Source organism: Chelon labrosus, assembly GCF_963514085.1.
Source record: "Chelon labrosus genome assembly, chromosome: 7".
Classification (NCBI taxonomy): Eukaryota; Metazoa; Chordata; class Actinopteri; order Mugiliformes; family Mugilidae; genus Chelon; species Chelon labrosus.
In genome coordinates this window covers 29,645,656-29,660,809 of record NC_140343.1, presented here as the reverse complement: position 1 = coordinate 29,660,809, position 15,154 = coordinate 29,645,656, and positions in this window count along the sequence as shown.

Sequence of the window (15,154 nt, the reverse complement as noted above, 5' to 3'; positions counted from 1 at the left end):
AGCTTAGACGCATAAAGCTGAAGTATTGAATGTATTTTATTGTGTGTTTCTCTTGGTGGGGCCTCTCAGCTGCTACTGATGAGGGCCTGTCCTGTGAAGAGAAACACATTGGTTGTAAAGATGTTTACAACCAATGTGTAGTGGGAAGGATGTGTAGTGGGACAATCTGTCTGTATATTTTCAAATGTTATGTTTCTTACCTTTGCTGTCTCCTCAGGTGTTCAGCCTAAAAGAAGTCTGCTGGAGGCCTGAACACATTCTTAAATGTGAATAACTGGAGAGGGGATAGCAAATGTTTGAAGATGGTAAATAACTACGTAAGGTTTAGGTTTTTAAAATGAGGTCGATAAAAGTAGTGGTATTTAGAGTATATGAATATATGAATTATTAGAGTATATGAATTATACTCTATTATGAGCAATTTCCCCATTGTGGGACAAATAAAGGTTTTTCTTATTCTTATTCTTATTTATATTATTGAATAGGATATTATATGGTGGATCTGGGGAGGAAGCTCAGTGAGTGATTGGCTGGTATGGTATGTCTTGTCTTGTATTTCGACTACTTAATACAGGACCATGAAAAGGCAGTTTTAGAAAAAGGCACTAAAACTGAAATAACAGAACCCGCTCTCCTAGGTTCACTTGCGTATACTTTTTACAGCGCTTGGCAGGTAGGAGCTTACAAGCATCTTGTTAGACTTGCAACATTTCTTCTGTGAATTGAGGCTACCTCAGTGTCTTCTGACATCTGTCCATCTGTCCCAATCTAGTAAACGTGAATCTCTTCCAGTTGGCAGAACTATCCACTTGGACTCAGGGATGAGCTGATTAGAATTTGATGATCAAAAGATTTAGTATTTGTATCATCTGTAACATTTGTAGGTGGAACCTTCTGTAAACAACCCAATACTCACAAATTCTGACTGCAAATTTCACCGCTGTGGGATAAAGGATTATCTTATTTTATCTTATCTTATTCATCTGAAGTCTTCTTTGCACATTCAATGGTTTTCTAACAGTCCATTAACGATCAGAAATGCTCAAGCCTCAAGGTTCGCCTGGAGGTTAAACTTCTTAGGGAGCGATGACTGTGCTGTAAGAGGCTGATAAGTCAGCAATATCTTCAAGAAACCTCAAATCTAGTTGCCTTTGTTTGCATGACAGAGAATCTTTGCAGACAACAGTATTTCTAGTCAGTATAAGCAATAGTTAACCTGCTGATCCTTCATTAAACATTTTCACTTACACTCCCTTGATAGCTGGTTGGTAACTTTGGCATATTTCTGCAAATACACTTCAACCTAATGAATAAGAGAGCGGTATAACCACCAAAATGTTTTGAGAATTGAAACAGACCCCATGTCTGTTTGGCGGCAATCTAAATCTTTTTTCATCAACCACTGTCTTGTTGCAAGTCCACATGAGCATGTGTGAAGCTAATGTTGACACAAGGTAAAATACTACCTTTTGCTCAAAGTGAAAAGGCTTCAAATTAATGTCCGTCTTTGTGCTGACAGTGGTTGTCTTATTCTTTAACATTCTCATATATAATTTTTCAAGCTTTGCCATTTTATGTAATATATTATAGCACAATGATTAGAATGATATTATTATTATAATGATATAATGGCAGAGTGTGAGATTAAAGGACTGCTTATTATTTAAGGCAAGCTTTTAAAACTTGTCTTAAAACCCATGTTTATTCCTTGGCTTTCGACCCAGCATGAGGCCCTGTTTTTGTGCTTTTGTTTATTGTTTTTATTGTTTTTATTGTTTTTTATTGATTTTATTATTTTTATTGTTTTACTGTTTTTAATCATTTGTCTTATCTATGTACAGCACTTTGTTTCGGCTGTGGTTGTTTTTAAAGTGTTTTATAAATAAAGCTGACATTAGTTGACTTGAGTTGAGTTGAGTAATGCAAAATTTAGAACAGTAAGACATCCAGGCATCCGTATCACCCTGGAAACTGCAGGCATATTTGAAAGTCCCTCTCCATTGTTCTTCCATCTTTCTCTCTGGCCCAGTCTTCAATCAATCAATCAATTAGACTTTATTTGTATAGCACTTTTCATACAAACAAAATGCTTTATACAGTAATCCCACCAGCACCCCCCACATACACAGACACACACATCTTAATAATCCGTGAAGCACTACAAATAAGAACAGTATGCATTAAAAACAAGAGTAAGGACTGTCTTTTCTCTGTCTTCTTTGCTTTCATGCAAAATTATCCATGTGAAGCAGTGAATGAGTGAAAGTTAATTAAGAGAAAGACAGACAAAGGAAAAGACAGAGAACAGCGACTCGTCTGACCAACACTCCACTTTTCCCAATTACACTGCAGACAGTGAGCCATCCCCAGATGACTGGAGCACCAATTAACATCCACGTTGAAAGGCGTTAGGAAACCTCTCATCAGTGCCATGACCCGACATTCACCCTGGCAACAGTGTATATTAACAGCCAGCCAATAAGACCATAATGAGATCACACCTAGGCTGAGGGTGTAAAGTAGCCTACATCCCTCAGGACAAAACTCTGGCACGATATAGCAGAGGGAAATCCAACAGGAGCTCTGAAAGACAATTTTTGTATTATGGGGCACGCAAAAGTGTAGCACAGTGCGACTGCTGTTCCAGATAGGAACTGGAACCACACACTTCAACAAAGCCAGTACAGGACAGGTAGTCATAAACCTCCTGAGAATCACTGAATGGAGACCCAGTGGCCGTTCAGACCTTGCTTTAAGATCCAAAATTTGATCATGTAAAAGTCAGGTGTGAACACCCCAGGATGCACTGAGATCGCCTTTGAGAGACCTGATCTCTGACCCCATTTTGAGGTGGTCTGGGGGCCTGTTTAGACCTTGCACCCTAGTTAAATAAACCATTAACCACAAATTCACATTTAGTTTTACTCTCTCGCTTATTCAGGTTCACTCAATTAAATTAAACCAAATCAAATTTATTTTTAGACTTAATTCCAATATTATAGCAGTAGTGATGGGCTGGAAGTGTAGTGAATGAATATGTACCCTAATGAGGATCATCTTTAAAATATTTCTCTCTTTCTTCCACATCAAGAACATGACCTGGACGCCAATGAATATTCCAACCATCACCTCAGGTTGTGAATCTGTCACTACTATTAACTTGACAGCTAGGAACTTGAACTTGGATCATCTTTTTTTGAACATAAACAATCACTTAGTAACTGTTGTGGAACATTTAACTCATTATTTTCATGAACAGAGACTTAAACATGTCTCCACCCGACAATAGAAAACCGCTGAAGACCAGCATTTGCTTACTCTGTCATTTAACATGTAAACTGAGGTATTAAAAACACACTTGCTAGTCACTCAGTTCTCTTAACCAGTAAAAAGGTAGCTCCTATTGTTGGATAGAAACTGGACAACATGGTAACCATGGCAGGATTGTTTGTAATGAGATCTTATGCAGCAATGCAAACTATTAAACTGTGGTTAATGTAATATGATTCAGTCATTCCAGTCAGTAGTAGAGATGATATCCAGGTGTTTGTGTTCAAAAATTCAGTATTTTGTTTTGAAAATGTTTCAGATTGAATCAAACAAAAACAGAATGTTCCTGGATTCCATGTCCTGCTTAAGTAACTAGTGGACCTGAACCTGCCAGTCACACACTGATCTTACTGAGGGAAAATACTCAAAGTTGTTTTTGCTTGTGAACTATTTCATAGTGATTTTTCTGCAAAAAATGGAAAAAACAAACAAAAAAAATCATCAAACATCTTCAATCACTTTTGGAAGTGGACCCACAGGAAGTGCAACAATGGATACATAAGTAACAACACTAATGATTGACTGAAGGTTTTAATTCAAAGCACTTAAATGCTCTAAAAAACTTGAATCACAGGGAATCTTTAACACAGTAAGATGTCAGTAATAAAACTTTTATAATGCAGCACACTGAAAGACACTGTAGACAGGAAAAGCCCTCTCCTCGATGGAGAACACATAGACAAGGACAATGACACTGACCATGTAAAACGTACACAAAAGTGATGAACTATTTCAAAATCCTTTCAACAGACACAAATAAGGACCTCTCCTTCAGCCCATCACCTACATGTCTGTCCGTGGCAGCAGAAGACGTCTGGGTACAAATTTTTCTTGGCAGTCAGATGGCTGCCCTTGCTTGTAGGAAGGCTCTAATGGCAGGTGACGGACATGAGACCTCTAGGTCTTACTTTAGCTCAGAGTGCAGCCTCAGCTCTGTGGAGAACTGCACACCCACTGTGCTGAGGGGCAACTGTCTTTTGGAAAGTATACTGCAGCCTGAAGACTGTGAAGACTTTGACAAAACCTGTAGAGAGTCTGTCGCACTGCTTCACTCTGCTCTCCTCAGACAACTGGTAAGACACTGACACTAGACAGCAATTTTAGTGAGAACACAGTAAATATTGTAATTTCTGTGTAGTATAAAAAGGCATTTTATATACTTAACATTTTCATAAGCAGTTTAAACCTTAGCTATGCTGGTGTCATTTTTTTGTTCCATTAATTTACTCTTTTCAAATAAATAAACAGGATGTAGAAAATGTTGGGCTTGAAAATCATTCAAGCTCTGGCCCAGCACCACTCTGAGACTTTGGAGACAAAACTACATGACGTATGTCTGCTCCTCATTGAGGAGGTATTTTCCACTTTATATCTTTGTTTCATGGTTTTATGCAGTTTCTATTTGTGTTCATGTGTCTGTGACTGTTTACACTGATGATGTTCATTTTTCCTGTTCAGGTGAAAACCCTACGCTCTGAAGTTGTGTGTGCAGCTATGAACACCTTAGCAGAGCTACAGTATATGTTCACCTCAAGAAGGCCATGGACCCAGAAGAGGAGGGAACAGGATGAGCCCTGCTGCTTAAACTGCACAACAACAAATGGCTTCATTCACCAACAGACCAATCTGGCCCTTGATGCCATGGTGCAACACTGAACACTGTGCTGAGGTGAGAGTAGAGGAGAGGCTGCATTAATTACCAGTAGAAACACTGAAGTAAAGTGAAGTGAAACATCATCACTTGATTTGTGTGTCTCTTATTCCTTTGTCTTTCCTCAGTCATTGCTGTGTTGTTGTAAGAAAGAACTTGGTACAACACCTGCACTAGCTGGTGGACAACAATCGAGCAGCTCACATCTTCCCAGCAGGAAGCTACACTGAACGCTTGCTCACTGCTGTGTCCAAAATGTCTGTGGACGCTGCACTGAAAGTGAGGTGGGCCATTAACTTCTATAAACTGACTTGTCAAGGTTTAGAGCTTGGTCTGAATGAAAAATGTAATGCTCCACAGACACCGTGGACAGATGGTCCTCAAAAAACTGTCTTTACACAAGGACTTTCTGAACCTGTGAACAAAGATTGTCCCTGAGAACTACAGACTAAACACGCTACTACCAAGCGGACCAATCACAGCTCTTGTGGTCTGCATCGCCGCGGTGTTTCTCAGGCAGGCGAGCTCAGTGGCTTCTTTTAAATCTCTTCTTAAAACTCACCTTTATCAATTGGCCTTTTCTTAATTTTGTTTTATAATTTTGTTTTATCATTGTATGATTACTTTGTTGTTGGTGGGTGATTTTAAATTTTAAATTTTAAATTTTAATTCCAATTTTATTTCTCTTGATGGTTTTATTATGATTGTTGCTAGGCATCTGACCTGTTTTATTTCTGCTGTTTTTGTACAGCACCTTGTAACTTGTTTTGGAAAGGTGCTATATAAATAAAGTTATTATTATTATTATTATAAGTGCACGTCAACTACAGCGCTAGGTTCTGTGTACAGTCTGCGTATGCTCTGCGCTGTCGCCATAGCTTCTGTGTCAATTTGACGCAGAAGTCTAAACAGCGTATTGGTTTGTAATTATACCCATTTAAATAATCTAAATAGACTTTAATGCATCTGAACTCGAATGGTCTTTGTCTTATGTGCATCCTTTAATTTCCTACCCAATAGTCTAAAAATCTGTATGGAGCAGTTTTTATTTAAAATGCATGAAATAGAATGACATAATGCACAACATAAGAAATCTGACAAGCTTGGATAGTGATTTAATACGTTTGTCATTTTCTCCACAAAGCTTAAAGGAAACAAGTAAAAAAGTGACAAGTAGAAGTGGTCTGATCTGTGCATGTCCAAATGTTGAAAAAAACACCAACTATTTATCCAAAAACCTTCTGTTTCTAAAAGGATTGAACTGAAAAACAATGAGTTGGTTCAATTGCTCGATCCCAAATCTCTGCAGACCCATTTGTAGTAAGTGTAGACAACAAGTTGACAAAAACGTTAGGGTCACTCAGTTTATTTGATTAAATACCATGTTAGAATTCATAGTGTAATTGAGCATTACATTTTTAAATTAAGAAACTATTTCAAATTTGAACTTTCATCTAAATATACTACTCATCACAAAAGTTAAGATTTATTCAGTGCAGACCTTAGAAAATTGGTTCTATATTCTGCCATTAATTCTGAGTGTTGAGTATAATTTATCTTGAATGGCTTGTGGTAAACATAACTGGAAATGCAGATCCATATTCACAGAAACAAACTGTTTAGTCATTTTCATCCAGCTACACAGTGTTTCGGGAATCACACATCAATTTCAAAAACCACGCATTATTTTCACTTACAGCACTCGAGAAAATGATACAACATAGAAGAAAAGGTTACATTAAGGTATGACAATGCTGCTGACAACGTAACAATAGCTGCTATTATTATTTATTTACGTGCAGTTTACATTTCATGCCTGTGGTGCCTCCAATTCCACTCCACTGGTGCCCAGCTGAATAGGAGATTGCATAAAATGCCAGAGAAGTTATGAAAAATAGTTATGCAACTGAGAAAATGCAGGAAACAAAGTACATTACTGCAGGAATGTAGGGAGCCGTTTGATGTGGCAGGTGGAGCTGGATATCAGCCAGTGCACTGTCTGAGAGAAAGGGAGAGAAGGCACAGGCAAATGTACGAGTGGAAGTGATGAGACAGATAGCTGAGTGGGATTTAAGATGACAGTGCTGACCACAAATGGCTGTAATGAGCTGCAGAGCTAAAGTCTGGACCACAGGTCAAACACTGGTGGTGGACATGCTGACTGAAGAATCTGTGCTCAAATGTTGGCTAACAAGCTCCAAAAGACACAGACAAGAGAACAAGATGACACTTCTAGGTCAGAACCTTCTTTTTTTCTTTTTACTGATATCAGGTGTAGGCCATTAGATGCAAAAAAGAAAACACAACCTTGATGTGTGACAGTTCCACCTACTGCTCCTGAATGTCTTGTTAGATTTGTTTTCAAGTTATACTGTCAATCTATGGGAATTTCTTATGATAAAACAGATTTTCTGTTCGAGCCTCATTTGTTTTGTGGTTGGTTTCTTATTTGTCATTATGTTATTTGGATGTATTATTAAATGTGTTCACAGACAAATAACTCTAAACAATCATTTGGAGATCTTTAGTGTAAATACTTAAAACAATAATAGTAATAGTTTGATTTACTGTATGTGGTGTTGCTCAATATTGACTGAAAAATAGGCACAAACTCTTCCCTTCACTCTTTCACTCTAGAGATCAGTGTCAGTTGGACAGAATGAAAAGATACATGCTACCTCTTTTACATTTTATTACTGTTTCTCTCTCTCTCTCTCTCTCTCTCTCTCTTTCTCTCTGTCTGTCTCTCCTTCCCTTTCTCTTCCATCAAAGGACTGAAATTATATCTTTGGCAAATCTCCTCCAGTAAACCTGGATTCCAAAAGTCTGTATTGAAACTGAGATCAGGTGAAGATCACCCGATCCTCTCTTAGTCTTTCTCTATTTTGGTCTGTTTCCACCTCCTCATGTGTTGTTCTGTTCAAGATGCAGGTCACATTCTGAGAGACAATAACTAGTTTCTGTCCCGGCACTCTGTCCCCTGTCCCCGGCACGCTGTTCCCAAACCCGATGAATCATAGTTGGTGCTTTGTCAAGGTGGTTCTTTACATTTCAGTGGTTCTGAGTCAGTGCTTGTCTCATCTAATACCTGCATGCATCAAGGCTGCATCATTATTTTTTTGCATGTTTATTTGGGAGAGGTACAGAGAAACACTGACAATGTCTGACACTGTCTGACACTGTCCACGTGTAAATATGCATCAGTAGTTCATTCATGCATCTTCTGTAACTGCTTGTCCTGTAAAGGGTTTATCCCAGCTGTCATCAGACAAGAGGTGGGGTACACCCTGGACAGGTCTCCAGTCTATTGCAGGGCTAACAAAGAGAGACAGACAACCATTCACACTCACTCCTACGGCCAGTTTAGAATCAACTAACCTAACGAGCATGTCTTCGGACGGTGGGAGGAAGCTGGAGTACCCAGAGAGAACCCATGCAGACACAGGGAGAACATGCAAACTCCACACAGAAAGGCCAAGACGGCCCACTGTGCTGCCCCAGTAGTTTGGTTCAATTCAATTTTATATGTATATAATGTCAATAACAGTTCAAATTGTCTCAAGACGTTTTGCAAAACCTAGTCTGAAACCCGGCCTGAAACCCCAGAACAAACAGTAAGGTGATGGGGACAAGGAAAAGCTCTCTTAACAGGAAAATACCTTGACCAGAACCCAGCTTATATGGAGGAACCCATCTGCTTGAAGCCAGCCGAGTAGAGACAGAAAAGTGAGAGAAGAGAGCAGCACAAGGAACAAGACAAACAGAGGAGATGGAGAGTGGGACACAGCAGTTAACATGCTATACAGTAATAACACACAAATGCATGTGTAGTAACAGAGAAGAAATTAGATAAGAAATTAGAGGATAGGAGCTTGGTGCCAGAGAATAGGAGCTCAGCAGCCTAGGCCTACAGCAGCATAACTAAGGGATAGTTCAGTGTCACCTGAGCCAGCCCTAAATCTAAGCTTTCTGAAAGAAGAAAGTCTTAAGCCTAACCTTAAGGGTAGAGAGGATGTCTGCCTCGCAAACCCAAATTGTGAGCTGGTTCCAAGAGAGGGGTCTGGTAGCTGAAAGCTCTACCTCCCATTCTACATTTTGAAATTCTAGGAAGCACAAGTAAGTCTGCACTTTGAGACTGAAGTGATCTGTTGGGATGATATGGTACTATAAGGTCTTTAAGATATGATGGAGCTAGACCTTTGAGGGTTTTATTTGTAAGGAAAAGGATTTTAAATTCTATTCAAGATTTAAAGGGACCCAATAAAGAGAAGGAGTAATATGATTTGTTTTGCTAATTCCTGTCAATGCTCTTGTTGCACCATTTTGACTCACTTGGAGGCTTATTTGGACAGCCAGACAGTAATGAATTACAGTAATCCAGCCTCGAAGACACAAATGCATCATACACTATCTCTTCTTACTTTGCTTAAAAGACATTTAAAACTCGACAAAGACAAAAGTAAAACATTCTTTTGGGATATGGGCAAATCTAAAACTGGTGCACATAATTACACAATTGTGAGAGGCAAATGTGAGAAATCAAGGGAAAAAAAGTGAAGTTTACACAGGTATAAATAAATGTAAGTGTAGTACGAACACATTCAGGTACCTGAACTTTTTTCACAGATTAATATACATGGTCCAAATGAAGCTAATGAGTTCAGCTTGTTGGCACAAAGTCTTTTTTTAGCCTCTCACTCAGACAGCAGAAACACAGAATGTCATCTCACCTCTACAAGAACAGATCACCTCAGGAGACAAGAGCAGGTGATAAAGTGGTGCAAAATTCAACAGAATAGCGACAAAGGCAAGCATGAAGGGTAAGCTATGATATGAGATTGAGTATTCTACTTAATGTGAATTATTTTTAATTGGAAATGGGAAAAAGTGAATGAGTTTAGCACTCAGAGCAAAGTATATGAGAAGTCAGACCTAGATTAATGATGGGCTCACCTCCTTTTGAAAGTTAATGTCTTTTTTAAACAATCACAACACTTTGCCACACACGACAGAATAGACATGGTTGTTACTTATATGTAAATCCAGTATGAGTGTGCTTAGTGTGTTCAAATGCATCCTTCTCAATGAACATTCAGTGCTTAGTAGGTGAAATAGAGATGAACAAAAGCAAAAGCCATCATAACTCAACATACAATCCAGAGAGTTACTTCGTTACAATTTAGCATCACTGCACTGTAACACGCTCTTTAGGAAGTAAGATAAGATAGGAAGTAAGTCTTTGATAGCAAGGTTGAACAATCAGAATGCACTAAATAAACAATGACTAAAGCTGTTTGGTTATGCAGCATTCAAACAATCACATATACATATGATTTTAATTCTGTGTCCACCTATATGCACAGAAGCAGTTACTGAGGATTTATACACTTTATTATCCATGAAAATGCAAAAGAAATTGTATATATTTACTTGAAAGTCCCTTAAAGTACAAAGCCAAAATAAGGGTAACTGGACTTGAGCTGAGATGCCACACAAGTGGCATCTACATTTCTAAATGACTGGTGAGGAAGTTTAGATTTTTGTTGGTAACATAAAAATGAAAAAATGCATATCTAAAAAACGAATGAATACCTAAACTCCACACTAGTCATTTAGCGGTGGAATGTCTTCAGGAAAACCCAAGTTCAGCGCTTTATTTTTAGATACACTATAACCTAGATAACTGAGAATCTCTGCAGACATAGTGTCCTATACTAGACTCCTTATAAACAAGGTGATGTATTTCTCACATGTCTCACGTATTAAGCTCAAAATATCACACTGACACTATTAATTCTACTATGCCGGTATAGCCCTGCCTTTTCCTCTGTTCCTAACAGGCTATTTCAGGGTCTGTAGTTTTAAATGCAAATGAGTCATTGCTGCCCACACCCCTTTTCACAACAGGGCTTTCCCAATGTCTGGGGATGAAGACAACACCTAAGTGCCAAAAAGTCCTTGCATGCTAGTGCCAGTGCCTCATAGAACTCCATATCAAAATGTCAAACTTTACAGCAGAAATAAACATATTTACAGCCTGGCACAAAAACAGTTTTCTCTCTTTAGCCAGTTTCTTCATTCCTAACTATATCAAAGTGTCTGCCTCAGCTCTCCAGATACAGTTCACCAGTATAATCTTCAACCAGCCAGGGACGGGCTTATCCACAACCAGCAGTTCCAAGCAGGAATGACACACTCTATTTGGATCTACGGAGAAAAGACAGAAACAAAGGTATGTCCCTTTCTCATATTTTGTTGGTCTTACTGGAGTCATAGAATTAGGTTTAAGAATAATGAAAGGACGGTATGACGGTTCTAGAAAGTACGCTGGTGTGGATCCTGACTTTATTGCTCATCTATAGAGCCCTCACAGATCTAAAGCTGCAATGACATTGCTCGGAGGCAGCAATGCTCCGTGCCTAGACTGCTGGGAAGAAGAAGATCCACCTAAAAAAAACATTAAAGCTGTCTATCTATCTATCTATCTATCTATCTATCTATCTTTTAGTATACTGCCCAGCTCTTTAACTAACAATTACCATCACAGTTGTACTTCACAAACTGGATATGGATTCTATAACTTTAGACTTATGTGCATAATATGCTTGTGTCATACAAAGCATGATGTCTGAATCCTTTCAATAGGTTCTTCACAGTCTGCTTGCAGGGCTTATATTAATAAATACTCCATAAACACATATAATCAAGCGAAAAGTCAAGGGCACACAGACAGCTCAGCAGTAGAGGTGGGGTTTGTGAGTGGATTCACAGGAGGTGGAGGGCTGGGGTTGACACGTGCTTGTGTCACACCTGCCTGCTTTTGCAGCCTGGTGCCTTGTGAGGAGGAAAAAAACAGGGCTGATTGATCACCTACCGCACAGGAAGGCATCAGTCAGCAGCTCAGAGAGAAAGAGAATGATCGAGTGAGGGAAGCAAAAATAGTAAGAGAAGGAAATTTTAGGGATTAGTTGAAGAGAAATGGGTAATGAAAGGAGAAGAAGAGGAGAGAAAGAAACAGAAAAACAAAAGAAAACAGAAAATATAGAACAGTTTAGATGAAGAAAATTAAGGATATGACAGCACAGATGACAGGAGATAAAAATAGGAAGATTTACCAAAAGAAGCACAAGGATAAGAGAAGGAAACATACAGCAGTAGACCTTTTCCGTCATCATAGTAAACTGTTGTTTTGCAGATGGAAGCCAGAAGGACACACAGGTGGAGGAGGAGAGGCGAAAAGATCTAGTTTTCCCCCTCTTGTTTCTCATCAAATTCAGTGCATGTGTCAAGCACATGTGATAACATAAGAGCTTTTTTACTCTGCTGATTACACCACATCACGTGTACAGGTTGTCAGTGTGGCTGCAGATCCTGTGAGCGACATGGGAAAAAATCGAATGAATAAGGCGGATATTGAAACAACAGGAGATGGAAGGGGGAAGGCTTCATTGAGACAATACTCTAATTCCCTACAGCTGTTGTTGCTGTTTTCAAGGTGTCATTTTGTTTACACAAGAGTCTCTGGTAACTGTATGGGGACCGTGTGAGAATACAGTAAACATTTTCAAGGTATTCAAAGTAAATGCACTTCACCATATTTCCTAAATGAACAGCAACCCACCGTAAATGCAATGATCAGGTATTTGCATTTTGAAAAAAACTCCATCTTCGTCAACATGATTAACCCGCTCTCCTGGAGATCTCATGGTGTGAGGTGACAGCATGAAGTGACCACGCTGAGATGATGAGCGCTATTAATGAACATCAGCACTTTCGCTGCTCACAAGTGGGTTCAGATACTGCATCTGACACTGCAAAAGCGTAAGTTCAAACTTGGGTTCTAAATGTCTACACTACGTGGAACTGAGCTGCCCTCGTTGTCACAAATGCAAACTGAGACGGCTGTTGATCAAATACACTGAAACATAAGTCTAAAAAGTGATTCTGAGATCGGAACTTAATGTGGAAATGTTTCAAAAAGAGTGCTCTCATTCCTCATCATCTATGAAATAATATGCTGTAATTGCTAGATACTGTAAGCTCCATGTATCACATCACATGACTTATTAGTGCTAGGCTGGTCATCTAACGAAGTAACAAGCCAAGCCATAATGCATGCCTTCAGTTTTGTTTTTTTGCCTTAGTGTAATCTTGATAAACTTGTCCTTGCCCTAACCATCTCATGTGTCCTTTAATGTCATACAATAACACAAAGCTTCAAGAGTATTGCTATGAAGAGGCGTGTAACCTAGATATTGTTCATGATTCCGCTCTATCTTGCCGTTACAGCAAGACTCAGCTATATAATATTGAGCTATTCAGGTCATCATTTGTTGTTTTTGTATTTGGTATTTTTATTTTTAAATACACCAACCAGTAACATTTCAAAACCATCTCCCTAATAATTGTGTAGTTTAACATAATTCCACCTGACGCACTCTGAGCCGTCAGGATTTGGAAGCAGAACCTCTGGGTGTGTGCTGCTGTATCTGGTGCCAGTACCAGGATGATGGCAGGTGTACTTTAGGTTGCATTTGCCCAGGACAATTCAGTGTCCCAGCACATCCTGGGAACACTCAATTGTATTGGGATCTTGGGAGTTTGGAGGTGGGGTCATTCCCTTGGACTATTTGTCTTGTTCCTCAAGCCATTTCTGAGCAACCTTTGTGGTATGGTGGAGCACACCGTCCTACTGGAGGCTGCTGGAATCGAGGACTATTGTTGGCATAGGGGAGTTTGGGTTGCTTGGTTGGTGACAATTTTTGACATGCATTCATTCATTCAATAATTTTCCATCCGCTTATCTGTGGTCAAGTTGCAGTGGCAACAGGCTAAGTAAGGAACTCCAGACATCCCTCTCCACAGCAACACATTCCAGCTCTTCCTGGGGGATCCCGAAGGCATTGGTGTGTTTGAATGTGTGTGTGCTTGTGTGAGCGAATTAATGGATGTGTCCATGACTGTAGAGTGCTTTGAGTACCAACAGATAGAAAGGCGCTATATGAGAACAAGAACATTTACCATTTACCATTTATATCGTCCATCTCAGCTGAAGTCTCCTGGCCATGAGTCATATTCAGCACCAGGGAAAGAAGATGAGAGCAAGAGATAGAGAGAGATGAAAAAATAGAGGAGAGAGGGCGGTTGCTAGAGTGGATGATGAAAGCCAAGAGTTGTGGATGTAGGTCACCAATTCAGAAATGTATGTCAGTGTGTTAAAAACAAGAGACACAACTTCAGAACATTGAGCTTGAGAGACAGAAAAAAGGATAGATTGCAAAACAAGGCTAAACAGGGGATTAGGAGTAATTGCAGGGAACGTTGTTGAAAGAGTAGGAGAGAGGAAAGGGAACTGTTAGTCAGGTGAGAAGTAGAAGAGGTAAAAAGTAGAGAATGCTGTAGGGTATCGATTCTCTATTAAATTATGTATGGGTCTGGACTGCTCAGAGATAACCATGCAATTAACAGTCCTGTTAAACAACCCTTTTCACTGTGATATTGCTCTGCAACATGAGAAGTATTTAAAAGAACAATGTTTACCACATGCTCTTTTAGTTTTACTTTAGTTTAGTCATCACTGATTTAAGGCTAATAGTAATAAAGGAATGATGAGTATGTATACTAAGAAAAATCCTTTCCAACCACTTTAATGCATAAAAACTGTACAGTGCCTTCAAAGCAGAAGGTTGGAAATTTTGTCTGCATAACTTTCACCTTGTCTCCTCTTCGTCAGTGCTCACCAACAGTAATCAATGCTCTGCATGGACCCATTGTTAGTGTCTGAAACAAGAAAGGGAGGGAGAAATGGATTGGCCCATTTCATTAGCAGCAACATGCTTGCATCAGAGCACAAATAAAGCATGTTCCAAGCAAATGTCATTTCAGCATAACCAGACCACAATGAGCTCAGAGAACTTTGTGGATAGACTAAATGCAGATGACAAATGACAATACATACAACAACAAACAACATGTTCTGCTACCTCCTGCTAACAAGGCCAGTAGCCCAAGCCGCAACACTGGCTGAACCGGGAAGAGAGCAGCTGTGCTCAAACTGGCATTGATAAATCAAACTTCCCCTGCAGTGGTAACCATAAATAATGAGCTGTGACCAAAGTTACATAACACAATTAACTGGAAGCACAGCAGCATCCATTTGCAATTCCAAGAAGA